The sequence below is a fragment of the Agelaius phoeniceus genome, chromosome 3 (genome assembly GCF_051311805.1).
Source record: "Agelaius phoeniceus isolate bAgePho1 chromosome 3, bAgePho1.hap1, whole genome shotgun sequence".
Lineage (NCBI taxonomy): Eukaryota > Metazoa > Chordata > Aves > Passeriformes > Icteridae > Agelaius > Agelaius phoeniceus.
In genome coordinates this window covers 63,421,147-63,446,332 of record NC_135267.1, presented here as the reverse complement: position 1 = coordinate 63,446,332, position 25,186 = coordinate 63,421,147, and the positions used below count along the sequence as shown (strand labels likewise).

General features: G+C 42.7%; 1 protein-coding gene and 1 long non-coding RNA gene across 5 annotated transcripts in view; one reads left to right on the top strand and one right to left on the bottom strand.

The window, feature by feature from the left end:
* The window catches only part of HIVEP2 (HIVEP zinc finger 2), a 136,832-nt gene extending 131,624 nt beyond the window's left edge, over nt 1-5,208 (bottom strand). For 3 of the 4 annotated variants that reach the window (XM_054630738.2, XM_054630739.2, XM_054630746.2), the window contains exon 1: nt 4,847-5,208. The gene's annotated coding sequence lies outside the window, so the exon portion shown is untranslated. Of the gene's footprint in view, nt 1-2,455; nt 2,664-4,846 lie in introns of those variants that run through there. The other variant, XM_054630745.2, reaches the window with a different exon arrangement.
* A 3,863-nt stretch (nt 5,209-9,071) lies between these two features.
* LOC129119033 (uncharacterized) lies at nt 9,072-10,239 on the top strand. The gene is made up of 2 exons (XR_008534050.2): nt 9,072-9,445; nt 9,617-10,239. It is a non-coding gene; the product is annotated as an uncharacterized LOC129119033 (long non-coding RNA).
* Nucleotides 10,240-25,186: the final 14,947 nt, after the last annotated feature.

Sequence of the window (25,186 nt, the reverse complement as noted above, 5' to 3'; positions counted from 1 at the left end):
CCCTACCTATATCCTCCCGCACCTTTTCCAGGCTCATAGCTTTGGGAAAGAGAGTTCTCAGGGACAAAGCTTACTGGGGACAACCTACTACGAATGAGTAAGGAGGGTAAAGCCAATTGTTTAATCTATGAACAAAGCAGAATGGTGAAATAAGATGTCCATGGTACCTCCCACTTGCTATTTTAGTAAAAAGAAAAAATATTTAAAACACCCAGATGTTTCCAGACATTAATATAGTCTTTAATTTCACTAATGATTTCTTGAAGTCTAAACAGGGGCTTGCTACTTGGTTGTCATGGAAAAACGTCTAATATTTCTATTTACAGTGGATTTTTTCTCTCAGGCTGTCAGACCAGCATTTTCACAAGTCCTAATTTCACTTGAGAATTAAAATTATGGCTGCAATGAACTGCTTTTTAATATTTCCTGCTGAAATAGGGGAATTGTTGCAAAGTCTTACGAAAATTTTTAAGCACCCAGAAGAGAAAAAAGGCTGTGCAAAGTTGCTATTTCGCATCAGAATGGTACAACCAGCTTGAAACTTTCATTGTTCTATCATAATTCTGTGCTGCTTTATTTAAATGTAGCATCCCAAATTACTGACTGAATGTGTGAAAAATACCATTCTGTATTTTCCATCTAGCTTACACTTCCCCTTGCTGTTTCTTCACTTTTTCAGCAACTGCTAGATATTTTATTGAAGGGGGAAAAAAAGAAAAGAAAAAACAAAAAACCAAAACACCCAACCAAACAAAAAAATCTTCAACAAACAAATGGTTAAACTACAGAAGAAAGCCAAATAACTAAAAAAATATTTAATCTGTAGCTTGCTACTTCAGAGATGCTGTTTAAAAAATCTTGAGAAAATTAACCTGCCTCTTTAAAATAAGAGAATTTTTAAAGCAGTTTCCTTGTAACTTATCGGACCTTTTTCAAATAACAAAGGTATGCAGCCTCTGCACTCAACACTGCTGTTCAACTCCAAAAGTATTAACAATTAACTCTTCCTGAAGCCTTTAACCTGTAAGAATAATAATAATTATGCATTCCTCCTGCTTGGAGGACCAATAATTTAAAGCCACATACTGACAGTCTGAGGTAAAACGGATAAAACATTTTCTCTTTACCCTGTGTGAAGAACATTGACATGAAGAACCAACTTTTCATGGGCCTGATTCATGATGGGGCAGAGGAAGCCAGTACTCAGCTCTGGCAATTTACCTGCAATCCTTAGGCAGAATCAACTATAAGCAGGTAGTACTTGCTGAGCTGTACAGATAACTATCGATATAACCAACCACAGCTTATTATAAACCCCACCACACTCAAATTTGAAGGATGGCAAGCCATATTTCATAACCCAAGTGATATTACTGTGACTTATACATTACTATGACTTGTACACAGGAACACTCTTAAATAGCAAGCATTTTTCTCTTTGATGGGTAAGTATTGCAGTGTTTCACTAAGTAAACCACTTCAGCCAGGCACACAGCTCCTATATTCGCACTACCTTACCCAATATGGTTAAACTACAAAAGCAGTAACAGTAACTACCCCTTGCTGTTGACCAAAAATGATGAGCAGAGGGACATACAAAATGGTACTCATTACTTTCACTTCTGTTTAAATCCAATTCACCTTTATTCTTTTTTTTTTAAGCACCTAAATAAATGAATAAGCAAAGAAGTTTGGCAAAATGCTCAACAATAAATGTCCTGCTTAGCTACAAACATGCAGACCAGGGTCATAAATTTGCTCGCACAACTAAGTACAGCCAATGGTAGTAGAAATAGTTAAAAGTCAAAAAAGAATAGCCTTGTAGGGTGCCACCACATAAACTAAACATGATATACTGCCAAACACTCAAGTAGACACATGTACCATTATTCAGCAAGGACCACATGAATGCATATGGCTCTCTGTTTTGTCTTCATAGTAACAAGAAGGTTTGTAAACAGATCTCACATATGAGGCAATCTAGTCACTTGAGAATCTAATAATCTGCCTTTATAAAGAAGCATTCTGCACTGTTGCCACACAATTGGACTTAGATACACAGTTAAAAGTCCTCTACATTTGTGCTTTGGGACAAGTGCTGCTCGATTCTATCCTAATCCATAGCAGTGAGGTTTTAAGAAGTCACCTCAGTCAGGACGTAGAAAACTGCTATGCCCAACAGCCATTGGAAAAAAACATCAACACAACAGATACAAAACATTAAAAATGCGGATTGTTCGATCAACAAAAGTAATGGCACACTGATTTTGTACCGTATTACTGCTGCCTTTGCATAGCTGAAAACCACAGCAATCTTCAACACATTTGCAGATGACAGTAGTACTTCTTAAAACTCACGTGAAAAAACCCTCTCAGCCTATTCTACAACACTTGACTTTTTGAGAAATGAGACCAAGCAAAAAAAATATTGAAGAAAGTTTCAGCTAATCCATACCTGAAGTTTCAGAAATATCTCCTGAGTGGAAGGATCAGTAAAGATTTAATATCTAAGTGTAAATAAATATAAACCCCAGGATATACTGCATCTATCTAAATATGTCCATGTGTTGCAAATCCAACAGGCAGAGACTCTCCTATCTTCGAAAAACAGATGCACTTTTTCAGCATGTCTGTATATCATCTTCACTATCAAAAATATTGAGGATTCCACACTGCGTCCTGATAACCTGGGGATCAAATTCCTCTGGTAGTCAGTGGTAATCCACAACAACAACAGAACTTAAAACTGGGCCCAATGAATTTGTACCTCGTTAGACCAGTAGTTCCTTTAATCTATTAATTACTCCAATTACCCGGTGTCCCCAGAACTCCTGACGATGATGACCGGAGCCCCCTTGCGCTGGGAGCTGCACGAACACTCGCCCGCACACGCAGCTCCGGGAAGCAGAGAAATACAGACCTAGCCAGCAATGCTTCTCCTCTGCCACCCTGACCACTTTGTTTACTTCTTTCGTAATAGCTCTCAGTATAAATTCATTAGGAAAAAAAAATAAAGAAAAAGTGACACCCTTGAGTCAGTCAGCATAAAACGTTTAGTGCCCCCTCTATTATTTAATAATGTACAAACCCAGAGAGATTTAATATTAAAGTAGGCTTCACTTTAAAATGAGACGAGAGAAACTATTTAGCTAAACGTTTCTGCTGAACCTCATTAGTATTTCGATTACTTTAGTTTAAAAAGCTTTTTAAGAACTATTGCCTAAAAAACCCCAACTCTTTAGTGTTTCAGCAGAAGTTTCATTTCTGCAACTATCATATAAAAAAAAAAACTCTAAAAAAAAAAAGTTTGACCATTAGTGCCAACTAATAAGAAAAACAGAACCCTTTTCCGGGAAATTAAGCTCTGAGGAGGTTTATCGTTGTCCCGGGGCGAGCCGCGGCCGCCTGCCCACGGAGACAAGATGTGCTGGCCGGCGGCCGGCCGGGACCCCGGGCCAGGCGCGCTGGGGCGGCGGGGCCTCCCCCCGGCTTCCCCCCTCCGCGGGCCGGAGTTCTTGGGGACACCCAGCACCGGGAGCCCGGACACCACCACCCACCCACCCTCCGTCCCCTCCGCCTCGGGCTCCCTCTCACGAGGGGAAGGCCGTGCGCCGGGCCAGCCCCCGGCAGGAAGGTCGGGGCGGGCTGCGGGGCATGACCCGGGATAACCCGGGGCTTTCCCCCGCCTCCCCCACCGCCGCTTGACCCCGACGGCGGGGACACGGCGGGGACGCGGCGGGGCAGCTCGCCGTCCCTGCCCGCCTCCCGGCGCGGAGCCGGCGTGCGGTGGTGTATCCTATGCGACAGGCGCGGATGTGCCGCTTACATAATCCCGGCCGGCCGCACACGTACCCCGCATTACATAAGGGATCGTGCCCCCGCCGGCCCCCGCGGCAGCCCCGCCGGCGGGCGGGGGGACAGAGGGAGGGAGAAAGGGAGGGACCCGGCGGCGGCCCCGGCCGAGCCCCTCGTTAACCCCCTTCCTGTGGCGTTTACACGTCATGGAACATTCCCGGAACGGGCCAACGTCCCACCCACTTCAGGGAACAGTCACCGCGGCGCAGCGCGCACACGCACTCCCGCACACGCACCCCGGCGCGGTGCCGGGTGTCCCCGCACATACACGCACTTTCCCCCGTGTCCGGCACCCCCGCGGGGACGCGCTGGCAGCCGGGGCACGTCCCCTCCCTCCGCTCCCTCGGGCGCCCTGCCCTCCGCCGCGCCGGGTGGCCCCGGGCGCCCCCCCTGCCTCGGTGCCCCCCCATCCGCTCCCGGGGCGCCGGAGGCCGCGCTGAGTGCCCCGTCGGGTCGGCCCCCCCGCGGGCGCCTCTCCCCGGCGGTGACCATGCCCATTCCCCGCCGCAGGAGGGGATTACGCAAGGCAGCCTTCTCCTCATCTGCATACACTTACAAGCCGGGTATTCCCCACATTTCCTAACGGCGTGTCACCGACAAAGGCCTGTCCCCGCCGTGTCCCCCTCCTGCGCCGGCTCAGCGGGAAGGGCCGCCGGCCGTGGTGCCCCGGGGACGGTGCCGGTGCCTGCCAGCGCCCGGAGCCGCCGCCACAGAGGTGACTTACCGGTCCGGCGGTTTTACAGCCCCGCCGGCTTCCCCCGCCGGCGCCCTCCCGCCGCCTTGCCCTCCATTTACCCCCGTAGCCCCGGGCGGCACTCGGAGCGCCGGCCACGGACCCCCCCGCTCCTGCCTGCCGCGGCCCGACCCCAGCCCCGCGGCGCCCCGCACCCGAGCCCCGCCGCCCCGGCGCGGCTGTCAGCTGGTGCCGGTGACAGGGAATGAGCGGCGGGCAGGGAGGAGGGGGCTGCCCGCAGCAGCCGGTGCTGCTCACCTGGGAAATCACCGAGGAGGAAGGAGGGAAGCCCTCCCGGTGCCCTTGTTGTTGTTGTTGCTGCTGCTGCTGATCCCGCCGGGCGCTCGTGTTGCTCCTTTGCTAAGGGCTCGCCCGGAGTGAGGCGGCTCGCGGTGCTTCTTTATATATAAAGACAGACAGAGATATTCCAGCGGCCAAGGGGCGCCCGCTTCACGCGTTTATCTTAAGGCAGGTCATTCCTCTCCCTCTTTTTGGAAAGGCTCATCACCATCTCCCTGACAGTGGCGGAGGGGCTGGTGTTGCACGGGGGAGAGGCGGAGGCCCGGGAGCCGCAGCCCGCCCTGGCCGCGGCGGGAGGGAGCGCTCCGCGCTGCAGGCGGCTCCGCCGGGCTATTCCTGGCACCACTTCCCAGAACAGAAGTTACAGGGCGGCGAGCGCGGAGCGAGCGCGGGGAGCGCGCCGCCCGTGACGTCACCGGGTCCCCCCGCGCGGCGGCGGGAGCGCTCCCGGGCGCGGTGCTGGGCGCTGCCCGCCCTGGGAGCTGCGCGGGGCGGGAGCCGCGGGAGCTCCGCGCCGGGGAGGGCGCGCACCGAGGAGGCAGGGCCTCGCAGGGCGAAGCCGCGGCCTCTCCCCGCCGGCGGAGATCGCCGCTCCCCTCCCCCTCCCCGCCGAGGGAACTCCCAGGAGAGCCAGTCCCGACTTGCCGTGCGCAAGCCGTGCGTCCTCCCGGCCTGAGAATTTCCTCCGAGGACGCGGGATCCTCCTGCCCCCTCCCCTCCCTCCGCTTCCTTTCTCTCCCTCCCCCGGCCCCTCCACCCCCTCGCTCTCGCCCGGCCGAGATCGCGTTATCTGTCAAGGAGAACAATACACCGCCGGGGCTCCCCGTGCCGGCCGCCGGCCCCGGCTGTGCAGCGGAGCCCGGGTCTCCCCCGGGCGGGGACCACCCCGACCCTCGCTCACCCTCAGCACGTGGGCCCGGAGGAGGGGCGCGCAGCGGGCCGGCCCGGCGGGGCTCGCCGCCGCCCCGGAGGGCAGGCAGCCCGCCGCGCCGCCCCGGGCTGTGCCGCAGCCATACGCATTTATTGCAACACCCGCCCGCCGCCAGCGCCGCGGCCGAGCGGAGCGAAGCGCCGGCCCCGGGAGCGACCCGCGCCGCTGGGAGGGAGGGCGGGCGGGGGACGCGGGCGGCCGCGGCGCCGCACCGGGTAACGGGGCTCGCAGCCCCCGCCGCCGCTCACGGGGCTGCCCGCGGCCAATGGGGGCCCGCAGCGCCCGGGGCGGCGGGAGGGGCTCGGCCGGGCCGGGGCCGGCGGAGGGGTCGCTCTCCCGCAGCAGCCCCCGGCCCCGGGGCAGAGAGGCGCTGCAGGGGAAATTCCCTCCCGGCCGGGCGAGGCGGTACCCGTGCTTCCTTGAGACATCCCTCTGCCCTTCCGCGGTGGTCGGGAACCCAGCACGGGTTTTCGGAGCCTTCGCCGAAGCAGAACCTGGCCCTGGTCCCGCACCGACACACGCCCCGGGTCCTGCCGCTCACACTATCTTTGAGTTAGTTAAGCCTGAGCGCGATTCCGGGGAACAGCGTTTGTATTCCTGAGATTTGCCACGGCTGCTTGGAGAGTGAAGCTCAACCGGCTGGTTCCCTCTCCCGGCCGCTCCGGCAGTGCGGGGGTCCCTTGCCTGGCCTCGCCTGCTTTGGCTTTCCCGTGGCACCGGAGCCCGCTGGGTTTTTGACAGCAGGTCTTCGCTTCCTTTTCAGAGTAAATTTTCTTTTGGGGAATCCATTCAGCCGCGTTTACAGGTTACTGGAAGTTGATTTGAAGTGATGCCAACTCGCAGCACCATCACAGTGACATCGAAAGTCATACTTGGCATCTGAGATTATTCTTTTGACTGAAATCAAGAAAAAAATCTGTCTCGTGGATGAAAAGGAAAAAGTTTATACATAAATCCTGAAAACAATGGTTCTTATGGTAGATGCCAGAGTAAATAAAACCATTATTTCATAATTTTAGTAGCTAAGAATTTTAAGTTGTTCATGTATCTTTTAGGGACTAATAACAACTCAGTGCTCAGAGCTGGCAATACAGGGACATAAAAGGGCATAGAATCCATTAATAAAAATCTCATGCTACCGTGGTCTTTGGCCCCTGTTTATTTTTGTGACCTCTGAGTCAGGTTCATAGTGCTTCATTTTGCTCAATTCAGGAGATGCAGGATACTCTTAGGATTTCTTGGGGTTTCCCTCAAGTTATATAGGCACAGGATGATGTGACCATAATTTCATGATAAATTATGACTTCTTTTACAAATGAGGCTTGCTCCTACAAGCATGTTCAATACTGAGAGGGCTGAACAAAGAGGGTTTTGCTCCTTGTTACATCCATGACATGCGTCTGTCTTTGTTTTCCTGATTTTGGTGTGATACTGTCATTCCTGACACTGAGTATTGTTTGACTGGAATTATTCTGTCTGAGCAAACATATTGACTTTGGGCTTGTGATCTTTATTTGATGTCATGTTAGAATAAGTCAATAGGAAATGGGAGTGCTTAGGATTTGTTTCAAATTGAGGTTTTCCCATCCTGCTACAAGAGCAGCATTTATCTCTGCCCCCAAACGATGGCTGCCAGTATCTTCCCCTCTGGGAGGCTGCAGACTCCTGACCAGCACCTTTGACTTCTTTGTGTATGCCCTGCATTGTCATCCTCTCTCCTCCTTCTCACAAGACTCCAGAAGTTCATTTTTACTGTCACAGAAGGTACAGCAACAAGGTTCAGTGTTCAAAATAGGAGTTTGTTTACGATCAGTCTCAAAGCAAAGTAAAAAAATGCTTCTCCATAATGCCTTTCAAAATAAGGGTATTTTTCCAATTACATTGGTTACCTCAAGAAGCCATACTGTGTGCGCTTTCCCACATTCTCTTGGTATTGCACCATCTGAGCCAAAGCCATTTCCTTCACTGTGGCTCTACAAGGTATGTGCTGGAGCTACAACTCTTCAGCACATTGGTGTTTCCAGGGGAGAGAGTGAAGCTATACCTGTGCTGACAGAGAGACCCTCACTGTTCCACAAAATATGTTTGGCTCAAGCTCCAGAGCAGGTTTTGACAGGCTGCACAACTTGCAGCTGCAAGGGTCCTTAGCTTGGAGGAGACCTCCCCAGCCAAAGAGGCACGGAGTCCTCACACGGTTCCTTCAGCCCTCTCCCTCTTTGTGCACGGTTATAGGGGAGTGGGTGTAACTGAGCACAGACTGACCTTCATCCCCGACCGCTGCCCCTTTCCCCTCCCACGGGGAGCAGGAGGCAGGAGCACTGTCCCACAGGGGACTGCAGCTGCTATGCCAGGGTAGTTTTCCTCCCAGACTCCTGCCACTGACTCCGCAGAGAGGCATCAGACATCTGAATCACTTTCTCTCGCCTACTCATGGCAACAACATAACTTAATGATGATGTCCTTGCTTCATACCATCCTGTCATTTCCCCCTAGATTTTTTTTCTATGTTTACACCCAGCATTTAATAAAACTATCACTCTAACAAAGAAGATAACTAAGGGAGGTCTCAGATGTAAGATTTACAGCTGTTATTTAAATATAGATTTTGCAGATTCATCAAAAAATAAGTCATTCTTAATGCTTGGAAAGCACCTTGGCCATGACAGCTTCAGCTCACAGCAAACACAACATACAATGATAATATTCAGCAATGATGTTCACAGATTATTAAATGCTATAAATTATTCTGAAAATTTGGTTTGATCTCAGAGCACACAGAATCCATCAGTTTTGTAAACTGTGCTGCTCTCAAAGTAGATAATAGAAAGCATTACATAATTTTTCTATAATAATGCAGTTGAACTGAAATGTTAAACAACCATTCATTCCTAAAATAGCTAATGATTTTAAAAGAATTCATCCTTTCTTAAGAAAAAATTACTTCGTCCCCAAACCTGTACCCACAAGCTCATTACTATTCTTCACAAAGTTGCTACAGATAGAACTGCAGCAAAAGGGACAATTCCTTTATATAAGGCATTGATACCTCTTAACTGATTTCACTGTGAGCAGTGTAAAACAAAATTGACCAAATGTATCCAATTTTCTGAAAGTCTCTGAGGGTAGGAGTGCAAAACAAAATTAGTGGTGTTATTTTGCTGTTCAGATCCTCTTTCTTAAGGTTTGATTAAATTAGAAAATCTATGGGAAATCTATGGGAATCTATGTGAATGGCTTTCCTCATCAATAAAGATGAGGAGTTTTCTACCAGTAATGTTTAAAACACATTGTCCTTGTTTATACAGGAGTTTCCTCCCATATTCCTTCTCCCATTTTTCTGACCTGCTGTTTCTCTGCTCATCAGAGAGAGAAGGGCCCTGAGCTGGGTGCTGGGTGATGAACAGCCTGCAAGAGTGAGGGTCCCAGCCACCAGTCCCTCCCAGGGACACATGGAGAGCCTGAGAGGGCATACCCAGCGGCTCTGGGGCCAGCAAGGAGGGTGACAAGGGAGACCCAGATGGATCAGAAGAGTCGGCAAGAGTACTAAAAGGGCTGCATTTGCCTCTGACTTTACTTGGAGTGTCAAATACATCACAACATCCATTTTAAGAGCAGTACTAATTCAGGTAACTGATTTTTTACTTTAAGAGATACCTACCTTCTACTGACCATCTCAAGCTCTTCTCAGAGATAACTAGAAGCTATAAGTTTCACATATCATTTAATATGATAAAATGCATTTCCTGCCACAGCATTCCACTTTCTCATTTGTACATATCGCTTTCCTTTTGCTCAAGTGCCATCTTATCATATGAGAAAAGAGGAAAAGACACTGCCATTTCACCCTCTCAACACCTCTTCCTATGTGTTCCTTGAATCCAGGCTGCTGTATCTTGTTTGTCTACTCTCCTACGTAAACAAGGGTAATCTTTCCTCATAGGGGAGTGTGCCCATGACTCCTCCACAGAACACAAAGGAGTCACAGTGAAGCACTCCTTTATGCACAACAGCTCCAATCTCATACAGTATCAAATGGTGTGAAGGAGCACAAGCCAAGGTGGTTAGCTTGAACAAGCCTGTGTGTAAATAACTCTGGCAGAGGGCCCAAAGGAAGGGGAGTCCTGTTTGCCTGCTAATGAACAAATGGCTGTATTTCCTGAAGGAAAAATATTTTTCTGCGATCTTGAGATTTCCTTAAAAAAAAAAAAAGTGATTTTCTCCACATAAAGTATTTCCAGATGCAGAACTAACATGCTGTGTGCATCAACTACTTGATAATAACATGTCATCACTTGACCTTGGAAGAGGGTGAAAAAATGAAAAAGGCAGAATTTTCTGAAATTATGCCCTTTCATGGGAACATTTTTTAAGCCAGTGAATCCTGGGAAACTGTTTTTTAAATAAAATTTGATTACTTTTACTCATTTTAATTTTTTTTCATAGCTAATTGACTAGCTGAATAGGAAAATCTACTCTGCTGACTCGAAACTCAGGCAAGGGATTATGTGCACTTCTCATGTGAGATAAATAAAGCTTGTAAGTTCTATAGCCAGGTTCTATTTGCTTGTCCTTTTTAACACAATTCAATTAAGTTTTTGAAAGACTTTTAGGCATTTAAAAAAATATTTTGCCTTGCTGACAAGTGGAACATGTTACCAAGCACTGGTTATTTATCTTTAAATATAAAGTATTAGCTCTTGCAATTTTCTATACTGGACTCAGTTCTCCCCCTCACCCTGCCCCATTTTTTATAGGAACAACTGAAGTAAGAGCCTGCCAAAAGCATGACATGATTTAGCAACTTCTGAGTTATATATAACCTGACTATTAAGTGACTTAATTTTCTAATAGCTTACCTATTTTTATTCCCATTAGCCCTGATAGCCTTTCATTTAGCATTCTTCTCAAACAGGCAACTCTTTTGCATCATCTTCCAATTGAAAGAAACCTTCAGTGCTTCATGCATAGAGAATTTAATGTATGGGCTGGAGAGAGCAGAGGGGCAGGCCACTCTTAACAGTGAGTAGTGACACCTTGAAAACAGAGTAAAGAAGAGATCTCAAAATGGCAGGGGGAACTTTGGATAAGAAAAATTGCATTAACTAAGTTGCAGCTATCTAGAATTTCACCACATTATCCTATCTCCATAACTCCTCTGGCACATGTCATGGGAACCTTCCTAACCACATTGGTTACCTTCCTGGTTTTGCATCCCTGGAATCTTCCCACAGGCAAGCGCCCCAAGCATCCTGCAAATACTTTCCTTCTCAACTGATTGAGAGGGAAGTGTGCCACCTACTGAAGGACCTCAGCCACTTTCTATATGTCTTTGACTTTCTTAAGTTCTTTCCCATTTCTGAACTTTCCAGGCCTTCACACTACTGATTTGAATTAGAAAGTAGTCTTTGGTTTATGAAAGTTTGTAAACTCAGCAACTGGAAGGTCATGAATATGAACATGAGCAAATGTAATCCAGGCTGATTCCATCTAATTCATGTGTAAGCAGCATAATTTGATAAATCATCTGAAAGCAGTTACTCCTACACTGCCACTTTTTGCCAGAAATGAGATAAATATCAAGAATTATCTCTACAAATGTAAGAAAATACTCGATTTGTAGATAATTAGTAAAACACACAGATGAGGTGGCAGTACTGACATACATGTTATTTGCAGTTTAGGTGTTAGTTAGGCATTTTTAACAAATGAGTGAACAGCTTCACTGCCAGGCATTAGCTGCCTCTGATGGTGGGTGCACTTTGTTCAAGTTATCATTTGGTTGAACAAGCTCAAAGCAAACTTTACACAGCTGCTGTCATAACTTGCTCTTTGACACACCTAGAGAGTGTCCTTTGGTTACCTGAGCCATACACCACTGAGTTATTCATGCACAGTAATGCATTATTTTGGCTACCAAAAAAAGTTGGAACAGATGTCAGTGTTGTTTCAAGTGTTTTAATAGTGGATCATCATAAATAAATAATTTAAGACCAATTTATTTTATTAATATCTATGAAACCGCTCAACTGAAAAATGCACAGTGTTGAGGTTCATCAGAGCCTTTCACTTTTGAGTCAGCAATATAAATTCTATTATATGCACTACAATAGATGATCAAAACTTCTAAAATTGTGATTCACTGAAATTAGCAGATAATATATGCTTTTAAAGTTTCTCACACTTCTGTAATTAACTGATTTATTCGTAAGAAAGATTGTTCTCAATAATTCTCAATAAGAATGTCATCAAAACTTCTGCTGGAATGTAAGAAATAAAATAATGCAGTTTAGAGTAAATATCTTAATGGATTAACAGTTTGAGGATGTGTAAAATAAAATTTGAAGTGTTTCTACCAGTTTTGTTAGTCTTAACCAACTTGTCATATGGTACATTAAAATCTCTGTAATACTTGAAACTGGACCATTCAAGGTTTCACATATGTAAGACATAGAAGAAAAATAAAATTCATTGTCAGCAAGAACAAAACAGGGAGAAATCTAACTCTAGACTCACCATCATGTCTATACCTACTATCAGTTAAAAAAGTTCTGCAAGTCATTGCAGACAGTCCAGCAAAACTATCAGCCCAGTGACCGATGCAAGCACCGTTATCAGAGTAATTCAGAAACAAAAGGGATAAAAAAGTGTTACACCTGTATAGATGCAGGTGGCACACACCAAATACTCTTCTGCTCAGGCACAATCTGAAAAATAACATGATGCCATCTTTCCCATCTTTCTTCTTTCCCATCAAGAAAGTGACGAGGTTCAGCAGATTTAACAGGCAAAAAAACCCCACTTAACACAGCACATGGCAGAAGTGTAGACCTGAGGCAGAAGAATGCTGTGGGGTGCCTGACTATGAATGTCTGAAAACAAGATTGGCCTCATTAGCTGTGAGACAATCCCTTACTGGCTGTTAAAAAAAGCTCATATATGTGCAGATGCTTAGGGGTCAGTCCCTAAACCACTCACTGACTGGCAGAAGTGGGTGTATCATGGAAAAACTATAGGAGATTAAAAAAGGAAATTCTTTCCCTAGGTAGTGTAACTGGCCACACTTTGAGGACAACAAATTACATGGAGTTCTCATCTGGCTGAAATCGTGGCAGCTCTTATCTTCCTACTAATTTATGGTGGGTTGTTTCAGGGGGCTTTTTCCAGTCACAACTGGCCTTTCTTTCTGCAAATGTCTGACAACTTTTGGGCTTTTAAAATTATTTTCAGTTTCAAAGACTGTATGGAGAAGCATTCAATGAAAATTTCAGTTCATCCTTGAATTATTTTTCTTTTTCATAATGGAAGAGACATTGCAGAGCATGTTGTATTTTCTGGTTTAAAATCCAAAATGCATTAAAGATCTCCAACAAATTACTGATTTGTCATAATGTAACCAATTCTAATAGCCAAAATATCAATATTAACTCTATTTCCTGAATACCACAGATTTGTAAATGGAAAATACCCAGGCAGCAAACTTTGTATTACCTGAGTTTTTAAACTTACAATATTTTTGAGCCATTGGCAGCCCAACTAGGTGTTCAGCATATGTCTTGCATTTCAGAATCCATACACCATTCATCTGGAGTAAAGAAATATGAAGGAGATGTGAGTCATTAATCATATTCAGGAAACAGGTTTCTGAAAATTAATACATGACCAGTTGCCAGTAAGTAACCATCTGCTACATATATGAAAAAAAGTATGTTCTAAAGCTACATATTTTAATGATAGTTTTAAAATGTTCAAATTGTAAATGGTAATGGAAACAATGTTTCTCTAAAGGAATGTCTAAGATCGCTCAAGACCCACCAAGGGCTGCACAATAATTCTGATCAATGGGAGCTAGGTAAAATTGCACAGACAGTACAGTACAGACAAGTCTGAAGTCAAGCTGGTGTGTAAAGGCATAATTACTGTTAAGTGCAGGAATAACCTCAGTGATTTCAGTGATGTTCACTTGGGTTAAAGTTAAACAAATGCTTAAGTGTCCTAGACTTCACAGTTCTGTGCCCTCCATCCTTTCTCACAGGCATTGACATTTCTCGCACACCTCTAGGAGCAGACATACAGTTTGGCCCCATCTCTAGTTGACTATAAGTATGCAATTGCATGGTTTTCTTACGTTTTGAAAATTTTTGGATTTTTCAAGCGGGTGGACACTATTAATTCAAAGAGGCTACATTCATTGGAGGTTGTCTGTTAACAATTTGAGTTGTAATCTCAGTATGTGTCACCACTGCATCACTGCTGGGGGCAGGGGAGGGAGGTGGGGCAAAGAGTCGAATTGTGTTCTTGGTCAATAAGGACATTGTCAGACTGTTTAAGAAGCATATTTACCCAAAAACTAAGAATGGAAATTGCCAGCACAATTACAATGTTTTGGCAAGGAACTAGCATGAAGCCTGGGAAAAGTATGTTTGTGGATACCAACATGTATAAAAGAGATTCACTCCTGGGCTTACAGCAGTGCTCCTTCCTCAAGGTCTGTGGACTGTAGAAATTAATAAAACAGCAAATTCAAAGTTCTGTCCTAATCTTCACTTAAACTGTAATTATATTTGAACAATCCAGAAACCTTTTATACTGCAGAAAGGTTGGCAGCAGAGAACCCTATGTGCTATGAGCAATAGGCACTCACAGCCATATAATAAATTAAAAACAAACCTCTCTGCTGCAGGTAGGTATAAAGGTCTGTTAAATATTTTAGGTGAAATTCTTTTCTTTCAAAAGATCAAAATTGCATCTTCAGCTTCTGTGTACAAACCAAAATATGACTAAAGATAGTTGATGATTGTAGGCAACAGATATTCTAAAATGTAATTTAACTCTGATTTTGGTCAAAAGATACAATGTAAAAAATATTCTAGCAGCCAGATACAATGAGAAGTAGGATATCTTATGGTGGGGGAAAAAAATCTCTGAAACCAACAGAACAGATTGGCCAGTCCTCTTCAGTACCAGTCATCTATTCTCATCCCAGCAGAACTTCAGAGATTGGTAGGTATTAGCCATTTACATCAATATAACAAGATATTGCCTACATACTCTGTACCCTTCAAGATCCCACAACTGAAGAAAAAGGTTTGTGGAATGCCTGACAAACTTGTAAGTACTGAGAAAACAAAGAGTTTCAAGTTTTGCTTCAGTGAAATGCTGTTAGTGAAATTATGAGTAAAATCTTCTGGTTAAAGAAATATTTGGGGCCAACAAATCAGGTATCTGGTGAACTCAATTTGTCTACAATTTGGGATCTTCACTTACACTGTCTCGGAACTACTAGATGACTTACAGTGCAGTACTCACAAGCTTTTTTATATCCCTTATCTACCTCTCCAAGGCCACAGGAGACAGGACAGCAATGAGAAATGGTGCAGAACTAGATTTTTCCTCCATACCCTAGGTTCTGCTAACAGAAGAGGTTGGTGAGGTTGGTATGGAAATCTGAATCCAAACCTATTTAAAGATATTTAGGCTTTTTAATTAGGTTCTCTTTAATTTTCTGCAGGACTCGTACAACACAGAAGACAACAAAGCTATTGCTATAGTAGTCAATGAGCCAGGGCCCATCCCTGAGAATTTGTATCTTTATTGCCCTGTATCTTTAATGCTTTCCCAAAATAGTGTGGCACCACACACACACTCCACCTAAGAGAATGAAAAGATGCCAACCAGCAAGTTGAGGGCTGGCTGGCAATGTGCAGAGGGAAATGAAGTACATATTGGCAGGAAGTGAAAAAATAAAGTTATGCTGGATGGGAAGAGAATACTGAGAAGGAAATTATCTCAATTCAGGAAGCTCTTAATAATATGTTTAAAAATAAAGCATATGCTTCAGTATCTTCTTATCAATAGCCTGTGTGCCTCAAGTTAGGCACATATTTGAGCATCTTGCTGAGCTGGGGCTCTGCAGTGAAGTTTCACGAGCTACTTAAAGTGACATAAGTCTGTGGTGTCACTGAGAGATGTGAACCTCCCCTTCCTGATGTCCCTAGCCCTGTTGTTCCACCACGTCTCCTCTCCTGGCAGTAGAACTTGTGGGAGCTGCACTGCCAGCAACATCAGCAATGCACTTGCAATGGGGGTGGAGGAAAACAGCAGGTAGGGAGAGGGCAAGACTGGCTTCTTCTGCACATGCAGCTGAACTGGACACAACTGAAGACCATACCCTGTGTGTCCTCAGCCACTCCACTCCTCTTTTAGCAAAGCTAACAGAGAATTCAAAGTCATCTTGGATGGCCTGCCTGGGCCTTCACAATCTTTTTCTGAAGTGGTTAAATAGGCATCAAAGCTCCATGCAGACATGTTTTAAGATACATATCCTTCTACACGATTTAAAAGAAATTTAAAAGTATTAATTTGCATTTGCAGAACAAACATTTCTAAAAATTGTGTTTGTTTTTTTTTTTTTTTACTGGAGAAGTGCCTGACAGATGGTTTGAGTGAGGAGTGGCGAGGCACTTAAACAAATTTCCCAATGTTCTGTCAGCTATTTACAGTTTCTGTTGCACACATTCATCGTTCATAATCTTTCAAAAAATTCAACTTTACCTTTCAATGTATAAGGAAGAAAACATTCTGATGTCCCATACTGATACCACTGTATGATACTGTTCAAATTATTGGTCTCCATCATTCAATGTACAGTGCAGATATAGACTGGTTCATTAGTCAGGATGAGACAATAAAACAGCTCTAACTATTTAAAACCTATTAATCTGGATAGCACCATTAGCATAAGTAATGATTTATTATTACCAAATTAAATCCATTATAAGTATCTTGAGTGTCCAATCAGGTTAGTAATAAACTGACTAAAGCTATCTACCCAAATGACTGTACTCCTTGATGGAATGCTTTTGGGATTGCTATGCATTAATCTGACTTTTAGTGGGCTGTACTGTTATTTATGACTCTGATAAACTGACTTTCATAACATGTAGGACAGCTAAACATTCTAGAATAGTTAGAATGGTTTCATAGACTCTGTGATCAATATTTTTTTTTCTCTCTTTAGAGGGTAAAAGGCATTTTCTACCATATCACAGTTCCATCAGTTAGATAATCCTTGATCAATACTAAACCTATGTATTTTTTCCTTCAGATTTTACAGGACTTATGTTAAAGGAAACAGCAATGAAGACAGAACTTAAAATACTTGAAAAAAACCAGAATGTTAAATGGATATTCCAGATGACAAGACTAACGTGGTCTCATTGTTCGCACAGAGCTGGAGCCCTGCTAGCACTGGCTGAGCACAGCACACTGGGTGTAGTAGTCTGTTGGGACAGACTGGGATTGAGATTGCCCCTCAAAAAATACTTTAGCTATTTAGAAGTGACAGAATAAAGTCACAGATTTACTAAGAAGAATTTTAAGAAGAGAGGTAGGGAGTTTTAACTATTTTTTAACTATTTCATGGAAACGTCTAACTTTTCTTGCTAAGGACATGGGTATGGGGTTTTGTCCATTAATTTTAAATTATTTGTCCAACTATTTTAAAAACCTGCTATTTCTTGTAAATGCTAAATATTGTGTATATGTATACGTAATGCATGGTAAAATGTAGGGGTCAATTAAAAGGAACTCTAGGCTTCCCCAAAGGCTTTGCCAATGGAGGCTGTCTCTTAATTGCAGTCACTCCTGCTGTAGCATGTGACTGCTTCTAAAACTTTTATTCTTCCCAGTCTCCTGTATAAGCAAGAAAATAGACCTCTTTTATAGATGGGAAGCTGAAGGTAAAAAATTACTTCACTTTGCACTGGTAAGCAAGAAAATCAGCAAGAGCAGACCTCCCTGGTGCTTTCTGTGATCTTTTTTATAGAGTGGATACAATGTCTTTCCTTTTGGTGCCTTTCCACCAAACAGTTTGATGGGGTTGGGATATAGGACAGCAAGTAGAATCATGAACTTGATTCTATTTATCAGAAGTCAGATGTTAAGCAATTGCTGTCATTGTCAGCGATTGCATCCCATATATATTTTGAGATATACAGATTAAAAAAAATTATTTCCCAGTGCTCTTCCTCATGCAGTACAGCTATGCTTTCACAGGGACAAATGTGGGATAAGCTGTTTGAATCCCACTGACAGGAGATTTTTGTCACTTCTTTGAACTTTTTTAATGCCATTGGAAATGAATGTGGTAGGATCAGCATCAAGTTTAACTGGTCCCCAGTCTCAGTCCAGTAACTTACTGGTCCCCAGTTTCAGTCCAGTAACTTACTCCATTGGTGGGATTATGGGCAAGGAACCAGAACAAATACCCAGGTTCACAGGATATCAGGAGTCAACTGGGGTAAACTAAGTTGCAGCACTGATGGGCTGGCACAGAAAGAAGGGGACTGTGTTGCCTTCGTTTTCCTGTTGCTTCCATTTTTCTGTTATCTGACACATCTCAGTACTCAGCACAAGATGTTTCTTGAGGCTGTTGTGATTTTCCCCTGAAGTAAGAAAATATATGACTGGGTCTCTTCTGACAAACTGACAGGGCAATAACTTATATACACGAATCAGATTAGTTGACAGTAAAGATACATGGGATGTGTTATTTGAAGGACATGAATAGTTGTTGTTATTTTTCAGCCTGAAACAACTTTGCTCTCCTGAATGCAAAAAACCTGCCAAGAAAAGTAGAGTGAACGCAGCTCAGTGTCATAAAGCTGACAATAAGATACACCTAGTATTTTAAACTGGCCTCTTACTCCTTTTTCCAAGGTTCAGCCATAATAATCATTCTTCTGAAAGTCAGATTGTTTTGTGGGATTTTCCAGTGTAGCATAATTCAGTTGCTTAAAAGTCTTTGAAATTCAAGAAGGAAATAACCTAATGGAATCAGAAGCAAAATCTACTGAATTTTAAATCACAGGGCATCTCTCAGGCTCACTGTTTCTCCCTTATGCATGGGTAAATAAATTTAATTTGAGGATAAGAGATGTAGCTCTCTCCCACAAAATTAATAGATTACACAGAAATGAAACCTTTTCTGACAGTCCTTCGAAGAAAGTTTTTGTTGGTTAAACTGAACAGGCTTGCACTCTGATCTTTTTTGGCTGTTTTCACTACAGTCAAAGCAGTTTATGCATCTATAAATACAGAGACACGACTATTTCATTTACTGTTCCTCTTTTAGTCTTCTTTTAAAGCAAAAGCATATTCAGTGAGCAAGTGAATTACATTATTTAAATATGCTTTATGATCTATGCAGCAAAGCTAACTATGCTCCCTGGTTTCCTTCAGTGAGGTTTCTGTGAGGCTAAGCAGGAATCCTGTAAGCTGTGACTCACAGTGTGGTCCTGCACCTCTTCCCTCCTGAAAGGGAGAAAGCTGAGGGGACAGTGGGACCACTGGCTTTCCCCTGATTTACTGCAGGCAGGATCTTGGCCCCTGTGACTTACTCTGAGGCTCACTTCAAGGCCAGACTCCCATGGAAGAGGAGCTGCTCTGGGGGAAGCCAGGCTTTCAGCCAGGCATGCAGGACCACAGTTGAGGGAGAAGCAATCCAGGCTGGGGCAGACACAGTGAGGGAGCAAATCTCATTCTGGACAGCTGGACATAGGCATGACCTGATGGTGAGGAAACATCTTTTGCAGAACTTTGCTGCAACCAGACCAGGGACCGTCTGGCTCATCTGAACAGCCAGAAATTTTGCTTTTGGTGCTGTCAACAGCCTTGATGTGGCATATTTTCCAGTTTATCCAGTCTATATTTTCATGAGAAGAGAAAGTTTCCCTGGACAAAGATGTTTTTGTTACTGAGGGAGGAGATAATGTCACCTATCAATTTCCCTGGCCATGTCTGGGGACTCCTCTTAACCAAGGAAGAAAATTATTATTAATGGGAATCCAAATCTTTGCTCCCTGGCTTAATGCAAGTGATGAGCATGACTAACTTGACATGTGGCAGAGAGTAGAGTCAGACTTGCTCCCTCACTATTGTCACATGAGCACCTTAAAGGCTAAGTTATAGAACAGCCAAATTTTCTACAGATGACCCTTTTTCCTTTGCACAAAACAAGCTGTCAGCAGCTAAGGTCACAATAAATCCTCAGTCCTGCTTCAGAGATGAAACCTGAACATTAATCTCCAAAATAAAGTATTTTTTTGTTTATGCAAAATATATAGTCATCAAAAATAATTAGAATCCTTCTCCACCCAAGCATATCCTCTAAAAAGTAAGAGAGAACAAGAAGTGGAAGTTGCAGATTATAGTCTGTTCTGCTACGTGGCAGAACTAAAACAAACTTTCTCACATACTTCATGATTTCTTTAACTCCTGGATTATTTGGGGAAAAATGTTACCCTTTCAGTTTCTTGTATCTGTTCCTTCTCTGCTCTCTCTCACCCATCTTTCATTTCAGGTCACATAAAAAAGGTTTTCCACATTTAAGTTATTTGCATATGCCCTTACAGACTAACAGCTTGATGGCAATTTGCTACCCACTTGCAGCCACAGACCTCTCACTTTGAACACCAGGAACTGAGGGAACCATGCAAAACAGGAAAGCAGCACTTGAATATTGTATTACCCATATAAAGATTAAATGCAATGGGCTATCAAAAGTAAGAAGACTCTTAGGAGTATCAAAGTAAAAACAAAGGCATTATGTAAGGACAAATAAATTATTAAGTAGATTGATAGAACCTACAATGGAAGAATTTTATTTCACTGAACTATAGACTTATATTTGTAACAAATCTAAATGTAAACTATAGACACATATTTGAAAACAAATCTATATGTAAACTGTTGATCAGTACATAATCTTCCTTATGTACTGATGAATTACAATCACAAATTTCTACCTGTAAGTGGAAGTTTCACTGGCAGTCTGGCATAGTGGCTGTTTCTATAGATTTGTGAGACAACTTGGCCAGCAGTTCTGCAATTTCACATTTGAGTTCCTTCAAAATCTTGGTTGAATGCCAACCTGCCCTGGTGACTTACGGATATCTGTCTATTTGATTTAACTCCATTTGGATCCATGCTTCTATAGCTGAAGGAGATGGGAGCAGGGACTTGAAGCAAACTGTCTTTGTCTCAGCCACACTGCCAAAGCAGTAGTGATATGTTAAAATGGAAATCTGTGGAAAGAAAACAGGCCTAGTGATTCTATCCAGTCACCCTCATGCAATCTGCATTGTGCTAAAAACACTGGGCAGGGTAATGACAACGATCACAAAGGCAGCAGTGAGGCACCTTGTGATTTGCACATCTGTCAGAGCAATGCCAGCCTACTTATGAGATGATAAAATGAGCTAAATTAAGAATGATCAGGGAACCCCATTCACATTATTGAAGCATCATACAGTAAGTGCAAGAGACAGGTGGCATAAGTGCTAAAACAAGGATGGAGAGTGTGTGCTGCAGGGAATCAATCTACTGCATTAAGGGCTAATGGCACACTCAGTATTTATCCATTATTTATCACATAAATGAGTATGTACTGTCTAGACTGCAGAGGTGCTTTCATAACTAGAATGACACTGATTACTGAAAATTAAAAAATGAGAGATGATCTTAATAAGTGAATTGAAAATTAGCAAATGGTAACAAACTCCACGTGGTATATCTGCTCAAACAAATAACAGTGGGTTTTGTTTTGGTTTTATGAAAATTACTCGATCCATTACTATAATTTTAGAGTTTGAAGAATAATGCAAAATCTGGAAAAAAGGTAGAGGACTTAGGATGCAATCACTTCCTGCCACTGTCACATACTTTCATTTGCATGCATAGTTTTCATTCTGAGACGCTTTTTATTTGCTTTAATATTATGCTCATTTATTTTCCCTTTAAACTTACTGGTACATTAGTGAAAACTAAGAATATCTCACACTGAGAAAAGAATTCTGTTACTCACCATGTACTGTGTTCCAGTTGTGGCATAGAAACCACACTCTCTGCATTATTTTTAATGTTTTAATGATACCAGAACACCAGCCTTGAGTAAGTCAGTTACATGAGCTCAGGCTTGATCATGTATCATTATCAGTGCAAGCTGCATCATTACATTCAGAAGAAGAAGCGTCAAATTTTCACCCGAGACCCACTGATGGGGTTAAAATTGGACAAAAATTTTAGATGGTTGGTTGAATCAGGAACCTTTAGAGATTAATTCTAATAAAAGTAGCACAAGGTTTTTTAGGCATGCTAATTTGTTAATGAGGGATAGAAGAATGATATCAAATAAGTGAAAAAGAAGCCCTTAAGTGTTCCCACTATATTAAATATCTTAAAAAGATGACTTCTACATGAAGAGAATTTTGTTCCTAGAGACATAGGTAACCATTTAAAATTTATACTAATGCTAAATGATAGCTATTTGCATTCATCCACATTACACTCCATCCTCACCACAGACCAGGAATTCCCAAGAGACAAATCATTATATCTTGCAGTTGATAAGGTTTTTAACTAGGTATGCTGGCCCTGAAAGAAACCTGTGTACTTCTTCCATGTGAATCCATCATAGCTGGTCAGTTTTTTCATAAGCACCAAACTGTTGTCCTGCAGTGAATCCATTACAAGGACAATGGATATGTTTTCCATGACAAAGTGAAAAACATAAAATTTCCTCAGCTGCCATTGGAAATGTCTGAAAATTTAAAAATCCCTATCTCCAATCATTTCTGGAACTATCCATGATATAATTTGCTCTGATAAGAAGGATATTGTTGTATTTAGATGCCAACAAACAAACAAACAAACAAAACCAAAATAAAAAACCCTCTCAAACCTTGAATTGCCTAGGTTAGGAAAACATAGAGGACAGTTTTGTGATTAATCTAAATCAGCCAAAATTAAATGGAGTCTTACAAAGATTTAGATTGTGTTCTGAATCATAGTGTGCCATCTGGGCTGCTCATAAATTATAAAGCTGCTAGGTCAGTGGCTGCATAAGTTCATGCAAGGCTTGAAGATGCTTGAGAATAGATTATATTTTTTGCAAAGTGTTCATAAACAGGATTTCTTCCACTCTCATTCACACAAATATTTTGGTAAAAAATTTGCAGTCCTGTGCATATTCAATTATCTCTGGCAGTTGTATATTACTAGCATAACTAGTCAGATTTACAGTTAATATACTCCAAATCAGCACCTAAAAGCTTTCAAAGGTATCTTAATTATCATATTTACAGTCTCCAGGGTTACTTCCAGCAAAGACATCCTAATTCAACCTCTTCTGGTTCATTCAATTGCACTTTAATAGCTACCAACTATACTGCTAAGACTTATAGTAATGCTGCTCCACATCTGCTTAGACTGCTGTCTCTTCATGATGCATATGTGAAATGGACACAATTGTGTTCCTTCTGTAAACAGAAAAAAAAGGCAAAGTGACTTGTGGCAAGTCCGTCCAGTTGGTAAATCTGAGATTCATGGGTGGGAGCTCTGGCAGTCAAACTTTCCCCATGGATATTAAGCACTAGGTTTTCTTTGCAAACACCCATTTTTCCAGTGTGTCCTCTGCAGTGGTTATGAACATTGTGCAATGCTGCTGTCATCCAGGAAAACAAGGATTATGATTATCTCATTCACTTATAGAGAAATTCCCATGATTTAGCTTGAATAGTTTTAAACTGTTCTAATTTTTATTTTTGTTTTAGCAAGTGAGTAGCAATAATCATAACACGAAGAAAGGTATTGTAAGAAAGTCTGAAGTAATTTCAGTGTGTTCATTTATTCCCCTTTGCATTTGTGGTGATTTACCTAAGAGCTCAAATATGCAATTACTGGTTTCTTTATGCAGGTTGGTCTCAACCTCCTGCTTTTCCCTTCATTTTCTCCTTTAACACACATTATCTTTCCATCCTCTGCAATTAATCTCAAATGACCATCAGACTATAAAAACATACAAAGCTGAACAAACAGTGGAGAAAGTTATTCATGGTTGTTTCCCTAAACCCAGTTTGCAATTCACTTTTTGTGTCACATCAATATGTGTGTTTCCTTCCCTTTTTCGTTCCATTTTGAGGTTTCTACTGTTTCTATTTTTTTTCAAGCTCTATTTTTTAAGAGAGGCTTTTAGTTATGGAGATGCAGACACATGGCAGATTAATAAGTAAGGAAATTACAGGAATAGTTTCTGTCTACCATTTCCACAGTGGCATTGTGTGTCTAAGAGCAAGATTTGAAAGAAGGCTGGAAGAGTGTAAATCAGTGAATGGGGAAGGAGTTTAATCCATCAGCATAGCCATGGACTGAACTAAAAAGGCAGGAAAGGATGCTCCAGAGGCATGAAGATACCTTACCCAAAAATTTCTTGATCATGTTCTTATTTTCCAGAATCTGAAACATTTTTGCTACACAGACAAGAAAAACAAAACAAAACAAACAAAACAAAACAAAAAAGCATCAGTATCCAGGAAAACCATCCTACAGAACCATCTGTGGTGCAATATCATCACAGTAAGATGGAGACCCCCTGCCATTGTTAGCCCAGAGAAATGTGAGCCTTCAGCAGCAGATTGTATCAATGGGAAGGACACACACTGAAAAATGACAGAGTTTCCACAAGTTGTGTGAAAGACATTTTGAGGATGAGCACTAGAATAAAAAATTAGATAGAAAAAGAGCTTCCAGCTGGTGACAGAAAGAGCTTGGTTGCTGCAGTATTGTCTGGCAGATAGCAAAAAGCCAGAAGTGTGGCATTCTGCTGAGAGTCATTCCTACCAAGAGAGGAGGAATTGGCAACGATCAGCATTCCCTGCAGGGGGGCTAGCAGATGATGGGAGGCACCTCCAGGTTTGCTTGGCAGCCCAAACACAATACAAGCTTCTGCAAAAGCATCAAAGCAAAACTAGTTCAAAAAACTGGCCATGCCAAATCTTTGAGATGGGTGTTGAGTCACTCCTGTCCTTGCTAGCCACTGCTGTCTCTCTGCTACTGAATGAAACATGCTCTCTCTGTCCTGGCTGTTGTGTTAGATGTGTATTACTGCTCTCCCTTGATCAGCTAAATCTTACTGCAGCTGAACCAGACAATTTTGTCATTCATAATAGAAGATATTTTATATTTACTCTATTTCCCAGTACAGCCTATGAGTTGATTATCACAGAAAAAATAACATTGTTTGTTTAAGAAAATTCTGTATTTTTTAGTATTTAATGCTTCCTCATAAGTCCAGGATGTAACTGAGTGAAGTACAGTTACATACTTATAATTTCAAAATAAATTAAGAAATAGCTCTTGCTGAGATGAACTTTCAGTCAGGACAAAGACATAAAGTTTTACTAGTCCAGAATTATGAACAAGAATTTGGGATACAGACACAGTGCAAACAAATAAGTCTACAACTTCTGATGGGCAATTTCAGGGTAGACATTTGTTGCAATTCAATTAATAAAATACACATGTGAAGTCTC